Consider the following 9,520-nt stretch of genomic DNA (forward strand, 5'->3'; position numbering starts at 1 on the left):
TTGTTTCTGCTCATTCTCATAAATAGTGGAGTATTTATTCATATGCTTGGTAATTTTTTTTTTTACTATGAGCTCATATTTTGTTAAAATTCTGTGGGAATCTTGAGGGCCTAACTTGGTGATATTTTCCTCTAGAAAGATCTTGTGCTTGCTCCTCATGGGTACAATTGGATGCTACTAAGTTGATACCATTCTAATATAATATTTCATCTTCAGGTTTCTCTGGCTGCACAGATGGTATATATTTGAAATTGTGACCTGAATGATAGCAAGTCAATGGGGCTGATTCTCAGGAGAAACTATTATAATTTGTGTGTGTGTGTGTGTGTGTGTGTGTGTGTGTGTGTGTGTGTGTTTCACCCAGAGTCCTGATGAAGACAGACAAGTTCCTGAGAGGTTTCCATTGCTAACATGCAGATATTTTCAACATCTTTCTACTAGTGCTGTAGTACCTTTGAGGCCTCAAATTAATGAAGTCCATAACTCATGGGCCCTTTATTAAGTTGTAGCTGTGAATTCATGACCTGGATGTTTTGGGTGACGAAAAAATACATCTAGCATATCCAAGAACAGATAAAATAGCATATTAATAGTGATGGAAAAATTTTTTTAAGTCATGAATAATACTTACAGAGCTCAGGAAGAAAATGCAAAGGCATGAAGTTGCTAAAAATAAGACAATAAGAGGTGGTGGGTACACTGTCTATAAGATTCCAATTCCAGTTTAAAAAATAAGATGGCTAAGAAAATGTCTCCTGTAAGTACTTGATCCTGAGACTGCTGGTTTTTGACCTCTGCCTGCACCCAACAAATACCTTCATAGTATACTTTAGGTAGACTTAAATATGTGCTAATATTTCCTGCTGTACTGTGACAACATCCAGTTTCACATTCATATGTGATCTATAACAGTTTAACTTGCTTACGCTTTTCTATTTAAAACTCTATTCTTGGGATAGCCTTTGTTCTATATTTTTTTCCAAGATGCAGAAACATCTTTACCATACATTAAAGATAATGGTCACAGAGTAAAGATTTCCTAATCATAGTAAATTGAAGGAGTTTGGATACAGGATCAGTTCCATGAATTAGGGATTCCAGAGGCTAAAATTAACACTATTAATGATATAGAGAACAAAAGTTACTATTAAAACATTGTGCATAAATTGCACCTACTACTAATCCATATTATTTGATGATGAGAGAAATGAGGTGAAATAGAAGATTAATGAAAAAATCAATGCTACTTTCTGTCTTCTTACTAAATAAGAGTTGATTTGTATCATCACTATTAACATCTAAGTATAAATGGGAATAAGATTGGGTCTAGAGGGAGAAGTTGTGTTGAATCTTATGGCCCTGTGTAGGCAAAGTGCAGTGCTTAATTCCACAGCTTTCCACTTATGGTGTGACCACATGCTATTTTTTCCATATCCAGACTAGATATTAAGCGAACTCTTTCTATATATCAAGAAAAAACGTTGCAGAAATATATTTCTTGTTTAATTTCTACTATTCTTTTAAATGGCAGTTTGCAGAATGCATCTGGGTGTACAGCTAATGACCCACGAGCAGTAAGCAACTGTTTAAGTAAAATGCACTATGAAAAAGCTTTTACCAAACAGCATTTTAATATTTTAAATAGATTTTCCATTGCAGGCTCTTTGTAACTGGATTAGTTCTCTGATGTGTTCTGACAGAGCTGTGGTTAGGGATACTCCATTAACTTTGTCTGTCATCTTATTTTCCCTAGTATCCAGCAGAACACCCTTATATTTCATAATTTGTATTGCTATCAGTGCTGATTTGTAAATGTGCAAATTATAATTAACAGTGGCTACTACTTCTATTAAATATTAAATCATTCTTGCAGCTTATATTTTCCACAGCAGATGGAGCCCTGTGGTATGCAAATAGACTTCCCTTACATTGTCAGCAATTTTTAACCTATATTTTAGCTTAAAGAATACATTTTTCCCCTGTTTGCTTTATGTTTTCTATAACATTTAGGCTAATATTTATTTACTACAAATTCTCTTTCTACCAATAAGAATTTCATGGACTGTTACATCCCAGCACTGTGGTTTTGTTTCCCTTCATTAAAACTCCTTAATCATCTAGCTTGCTTTTAAGTACAAGAGCTTGTTATTTGTACTGATGCAGCAGCATTGCATAAGGAGCACTTAGTTATATTTTAATATGTATAGCAGAAGCAAAAATGTTAGGTATACCATCGTAGGTTTTAATTTGAAATCCAATCTATGTGCACATTTTTCCCCCAGAATAAGCAAAAGCATTTAAGGTTTTATATTGTGTCTTAAACATTCTATTAAATGTCATCAGCCGATTCAGGAAAATGTATTGCAAAAACATTAGAGAAGTATAAAATGTGTAAATGTAATAGATGCTTGGGACATGGAGAGGAATGTAAAAGTCCAACATTTATCAGGTAACCATAAACCACTAAGAAACATTGATAGAAAGTAACATTCTTGTGATATATAGTATTTTGAGCATGAACTCTTATTTCTGGTATTTATTGCAGTGCTGTTGTATTAAAAACACTAATCCAGAATTATTGCAACCTTCCCTAACTGTGGATTCCTAAAGTATGAATATTTTGGTTGAGGAGTGAGTTCTAACTTTCTTAACAATGAAAGGATATACACTCTTTAAACCCGCCAGAATCAGAAGGTTGTTTCTTTGACAGGTTTTTAATGGCAAGTTAAGACTGCTGGGGAAACCATAGAACTCAAAGGCATTAACTGACAAATTAAGCAAAGAGTAATGAAAACTTCGATGTGTTTGAATCATCATTCATTGAACTGTAATTGCCTTAGCAGCAGAAAATTAAATTGTAACAAGTAAGGGTCTTGACACTTCCCGCAATTTCTAAAAACAGTTTGTACATGCCATGGAGGATAAACAGCAGTCACATGAAATACTGGATGTGAGTCTTTTAATTAATTTATTTTATTTATTTATTTTTTTGGAATCAGCCATTCAATAAGACACGCAAGTTTACTGTAACAGTCTGCTTTTTTGGAATCTTAACACGGAAAATTTTTGATCTGTAGCAGATAATGCAGTTATAAGAAGGGTCTTCTTCAAGGCATAAGGCCTGCTGGTTTATGGGAACAAGTAGAAATGACTTGCCCATTGTATGATAGCCTTCTCCCCCCACATTCTGGGGGAGGAAGAAAAAGCAGGAATATGAGGAGATAATTGTTCAGATTTTGCCTTTATGGGTGTTATTTGTGATTTTCGTTGAAAGCATTTTAATTTATTGTGACTTAGAAAGTAATCTCCAGGTAGCAGGTTTTCCTTCTAAGAAAAAGAATACCTTTATTGCTGTTGTTTTTATTTTTAAATGGTATGAATATGCGAAAAGAGTACAGGATACTCAGAAAGAAAAGCATATTTGTTTTTCTGTGGATATCCGATAGGACTCAAACAGAATACACAAAAGCTTTATGAAAAAAATTTTTAGATTAATGGAAAGTTGTAGTTATGGAACCCACAAAAACAGCCTGACCAACCTTTCTGTGTGCTTTAGAGACTGATTTTCCCAACAGCTAATGCTTCAGCTTTGGGTGGGAAACTGTGATGAACGTTTGAGTGAGAAAATATGTGTCTGAGTTTGAGCATCTGCTTTCATTACTTAGTTTTCAAGAGGACATTGCAAGTCAAGGAAATGAGTGGGTTTTATCCTGGAGAGAATCCAGGGGAAGCTAGATCTTCTTAAGAAGACAAAGGAAGAGCAGATTTCAACAGCTCTGAGGAGGGAGCTGTGGGTGAGACTGAGTGGGCTGATGGCTTGCTGGGTTGGTCAGTGATGAGCTCTACTCATCTGGGGACAGTGCATCCTCCCTCAGCAGAATGAAGGTTTGTTCAAGGTTCGGGGTTAACCCATTTAAAATCTTCCCATTAACATATTCCAAAATGAGGTGCCCTAAGAGAAAGCCTTTGCCTCAAATAGCTGTGCTTAATACAGATTGCCTGGAGAGGATCCTGCATGACATTTTAAAAAGCCTGGAAGGAGGAGCATAGTGGGAATGTGGAGAACAAAAACGAACTGGACTTGGGTGTGGAATTTCAAATTTAAAGTTTCGGGAAGGGTTGCCGTATAAGGTAACTAAATTTCAGCGTCAAGTGATTTCATTAATGCTTCACAAACCACCTACATTCAAAAAGAGAGGAGGGGATTTGCCTACTGTTCAAATAGTCTATATATTTCTATAGCTTGAAAAATGAAATATAAGACTTGGGACTATAATGATGAGTAGGGTATTTGTTAATACACATATTAAAATCTGTCACAGCAGCAGAGACAATCAGGCTAGTTTCTATCCCCTCTTTATTCAGGGGCTAAGGCTAAGGGTGGAGGTGTAGGGTGGAGTAGAGAAAGAGGGGGAATGGGATACCCCTGGTTAAGCCAGAGAAAAGGATTGTTTTGTTTTATTTTAACTTCAAATGCCTATGACAGGCTCTGGGGACCTCACATTGTCAGTAGCTTCTCATATTAGCTAAAGGCAGTGTCCTCTCTGGACCTGACTTCCTTCTCTATGTACCTTTGTATCTTCAGCCAGCAGCATCTACACAGCCAGGTTTAGGTCTCCTAGCTTTGTGCTTACTGTTTCCTACAAAAACTCTAATATTCAAGATCTGTCATGATGGCTATCACAAGGCTAACGTACAAAGTGGATGCAGTGGAATTCAAGGGTCTTTCATTCCCATTTTACTGGATCCTTCTTCCTGACAAGACCTTCTTGTCACCTTCTTCAGGGAGCCCAATCCCAGCTATCCTTCTCTGACATACCTCACCCCTCAACCATCCTCTTCTTGGCCTCATTTAAATGTATAAGTTCTGTGGCCTGTGCTCTCAGAACTTTATGTTTATTTAACCTTACCTGGTAAATAAAAATAAGATGCTATTAACTGGGACTTCCCTGGTGGTCCAATGGCTAAGACTCTGCACTCCCAATGCAGGGGGCCTGGTTCGATCCCTGGTCAGGGAACTAGATTCCACATGTCTCAGCTAAGAGTTCACGTGCCATAACTAAAGATCCCACATGCCGCAATGAAGATCCCGTGTGTGGCAACTAAGACCCAGCACAACCAAACAAATATATAAATAAATAAATATTTTTTAAAAAGATGCTATTAACTGACAAAGGTCTTTGGATAACGTTTGCCTTTTGATAGAAATTTTCATTTACATGGACCAAGAGACCCTGTGCTAAGACCAGTAGGACAGGAGCATCCTTTGTTCTCCTTCCCATCGTAAGTTTAACTACTTTGCCTATGAGGAGTTTTGGCCTTCTATTTAAAGTCCATGAGATTATGTAAGGACCCCAAACCAGTGCCTTCCTTTTAAAAAAAAAGGTGAAATAAATATCAGTCTTTAGCACATCCTCCAAAATTATACTCGTTCAGGATCTGTGGGCTTACACAAACCTAGTATTAGGCTTAATGGACATTAAATAGTAAATCTAAGTAAAATTACCCTTTAAGGTATTCAGCTTTCCAAAAAAAAAAAAAAAAAAAATGTGAACTCCCCTTGAATTCTTCATGTTCCTGGCATTTTATTTTAGTTTTTTATGGATCTGCTTTTGAAGACCCTGAGTGTAATTGTTACAGATAAACGCCTTCGATAAACGCCTTCTCTGGTAAACTTGAGAGAAACTCCATGCAAAAAGCTTTGTTTCCTGGGGGAGGAAGTGCACATATTTTCCAATACTTTTGCAAAATGCTATAGATGCTACCTAAAATTTGAAGGTTTGCAATGTACATTTGTGTGGTAAAAGCTCTGAGAAGTCCTGTAGTAAAAAAGCCTGTTTGAAATTGTTTAGCTCAGCATCTCCTAAATGTGTAATTCTTTCGTGCACAACGTTCTGGGGAACTTGTTTTCCGATTAACGCCAATTGTGAGGGATGGGGCGGGGCATGACGCTGTAGACATCTGCTTGTACTCTAATTATTTTAGTAGAAAAGAAGGGAGAAAATGTTATGTTGCAAGCTAACGTGGGCAGCAACAGCAAACACACCCATTTTTAAAATTCGTTCATTATGTGTTAAGAATTTACTGAACGCCGACTATGTAAATAAGACTGAATGAGGAATTGGGGTGCTACTCTCAGAAAACCTAATCCTTTTCTAGAGGTGTTTATAGGATGTTAGGAAACACTGAGATAGTAAAGGTATTCCAGATTGCACGCATGTGACTAAATAAGTGATCAGTGGTGAGAAGATCTTTTCCAGTGCTTGAGTCTTGACTTCTTGGGATTTGCAGGGTTTACTTGGTGCTGATGACTACCGCCTCATCTAAGCCACATTCTGTGCCGACATCCAGACTCAGTAAAAAAAAAAAAACAAAAAACACATAGGAAACACCACTTCATTCTGTTAAAAGCTTGTGCTGGAAGCAATGCTTTCTTTGTCTGATATTGAGGAGAGAGCACCGGGCTTGGGCTCAGAGGACTTCGGTTTGAATCGGCCTCCATCTTTCAGAGCCTTGTGGTTGGATACATCCCTGAGGTTGCTGAGGCACACACACTGAGGATCCAGGTATTAACATTTTCCTGGAATGAATCTGAGAGGATGCTGGGAGGATCTAATGAAAACAATTGTGTTCTTTGTAAGGTGTAAAATTCTATATACACGTTAGGTATGCTTGCCATTGTTCTTGGACCAATCAAAATAATTAATCAATATGTGAATCATTGCCTAAAATACTTTCCACTCATTTTTCTCCCTTAATCTTTACAACAAGACTAAGTGTTCAATAATATAATTATTCCATTTTACAGATGAGAAAACTGAGGCTTCAGAATTTAAATCATAGCTTAAAGTAAAACAGCTGTGAATTTTCAGTGTGCGAGATCTTTGCCATGTTCAGCAACTTTGGAATTCATTCTTTTATTCAACTAATATTATTAAGCATGCATTTACTATGGGCTATGCATTGTTTCAAGTTCGAGTGTATATAGTGAACAAAATGGACTAAAGTTTCTGTCCTTGTGAAGTTTAAATTCTAGTGAGGGAGAGAAACAATAAACATAGTAAATATGTAAACTATGTAGAATGTTAGAAGGTGATGGGTGCTCTGGAGGACAAACAGAATAGGACAAGGGGAAGCTGGGAGTATGAGGAGAGGGGCTGCAATATAATTTCAAATAGGTTGGACAGGGTTGCCTGTTGAGATGGTGACTGTTGAGCAAAGGTTTGAAGAAGGTGAGGGAATGAGTCATGTGATGTCAGAGGGAAGAGTGTTCCTGTCAAAGGGGACAAATAGTGCAAAGGTCCAGAGGTGTGAATATGCTGTTTGTGTTTGAGAAGCAGTGTGTCCAGTGGGACTGGAGTAAAGTGAGCAGGGGAGGGTAAGAAATAGACCAGAGAGGCCAGACCATATAGCCCTGTAGACCTTTGCCAGGGCTCTGGCTTGCACTGTTTGTAGAGTGAGAGACATGAGTAGAGAAGTCACATGACCTGGTGTATATTTTAAAAGGATCACTTGGCCAGTTTGTTGATAATACACTGTAGGGGTTAAATGTGGATGTAAGGAAATCAAAAACTGCTCATTCCTGGTACAGAATGAAGTGAATTAGAACAGGCTTCCAATCTCATTTGGTGTCCGTTAAACTCGGTTAGTTCATTTTCCATATAGCAAAACGAGTAAGCTGGGGAGGCCTGTTTGAACACCTATTTATCTTGGCCAAATATTTTCTTCTTGCATCTAGAAGTCATTTATTTGGCCATGTTGGTGCTATAACCAAAATGAGTTTTTCTATAATAGTGACATAAATCCTGGAATTCCAATAGAAGTTTAAATTATATAGGACTTTTTTTTTTTTTTTTGGGTGGGTGGTATATTCCAACTACTTCTTATCAAAACCAGTACAATTTCCAGGGTAGACTGAGTAGTGATTTGAGAACACCATCTATCCAGGTTCTGTCTGAAGCCAGAATATACATTAATAGTGAAATATCATTAGCAGTCATATGCTACTATGCATAATAGGATCAGAGCCATGATCTTTTGAAAACAAGGCATGGAAAACTGACACAATGGGAATCTGATCTCTAGACTTCAGATCCATACAACTGAGCCTAGATGAGGAATTTGACGCTGTTGTTCCTATTGAACTGATAGAACTGGAAGTCACATAAACTGCAGTAAGCTTGTTTATGGATATTCAAGTAACTTTTTGGACCATGCTTGGGTTAATGATAGGGCAGAAATGCCATTAGAGCAGAATACTGTTAATCTACTCGTGACATGCATTAGTGATACTTGAAAAGTTGTACAGTAATGGGGACTTTTGTAGTTTTAGCTCATCCCCCTATTAAGATTTGTAGGTGCTTTATATAAACCTTTATGATTCTCCCATTCACCCTCAGCGCATGACTCAGATCCATTTAACCTACCAAGGGACACGCTCAAGAAGGCTTTCTGTTAATGGAATGTGACTGCCTTGTTTTCTTTCAAAATGCAATACAGTTACTTTGGAATTACAAGTCTACTGTGTGATCAAGAAGTATCCTCAACTGAAATGAAGATTGCACAGTGTATTGGAAATGTGAATCGTATTTTCGTTATTTACTCAAGGGTTCATGATTGGGAGTAGAAGTGCAGCAAAAAGAGGAGACTTTTCAAGAAAGTATTGGATTAATCTGAGGTTCTTCCCCTTCATATCTGATTTATCTTTTGCCATGCCATGAATTGACCAAAGCCTTCATGGAAGATATGCTCAGACAATGACAGTCAATTACCTGTTAGAAACATCTGTGATGCTTGACTCAACAGCACATACACTAAAAAATTTGAACCATACAGAGAAGACTAGCATGGCCCCTATACAAAGATAATATGCAAATTCGTGAAACACTTTCTGTTTTTAAATTAAACTTATTGTGATAATAATTTTGTAATAAATATATATATCAAATCATTAAGTTGTACACCTTAAACTCATACAATGTTACATGTCAATTATACTTCAATAAAACTGGAAAAAAATAGAAGAATTTGTGTTTGGAGGCTGGAGGGAGAGCCAAAGAGTCACGTAAGGCAGTCCCATCTTTTGAGACTATAGTCAGGAATTTAGCAAGAAATTGAAAATGCAAAATGCTGTATTAACCACATATGTAGTTACCTGAAATCCGGCATCATTTTAAAACAAAGTGGTTAAGAGGGTATAAATGTTAGTATTCCATTGCCATCCCTGCCACCACAAATCTACAGCCTACTATTTTCCTACCATACATTTTCTAATGATGCTTCTGTTGATAGAAAGCCCTAGTCATTTTTTATTAATGGTTGCTGTGACTTATTCCCGCTCTCTTTCCATTGGCACAGCATTTACTGATTAAAGATGCTGGGTGAGTCAGAATATTCCTTGCATAATGATTGGTTAGTTGGAATGGGTACCAGCTCTTCCTTCGTGATAAAGAACAGTGTATATAAATAAGGGTAAGAGATTTTCTTGATGTTCAAGGTCTTTGGTCTCTGAGTTACAGAC

At 37.1% G+C, this 9,520-nt stretch overlaps 1 non-coding gene across 1 annotated transcript; it reads left to right on the forward strand.

The window, feature by feature from the left end:
- The first annotated feature begins 8,789 nt into the window (after nucleotides 1–8,789).
- On the forward strand, nucleotides 8,790–8,898 carry LOC112063913 (U6 spliceosomal RNA). Its single transcript, XR_002891258.1, has one exon. It is a non-coding gene; the product is annotated as a U6 spliceosomal RNA (small nuclear RNA).
- Nucleotides 8,899–9,520: the final 622 nt, after the last annotated feature.

Source organism: Physeter macrocephalus, chromosome 4 (assembly GCF_002837175.3).
Source record: "Physeter macrocephalus isolate SW-GA chromosome 4, ASM283717v5, whole genome shotgun sequence".
NCBI lineage: Eukaryota > Metazoa > Chordata > Mammalia > Artiodactyla > Physeteridae > Physeter > Physeter macrocephalus.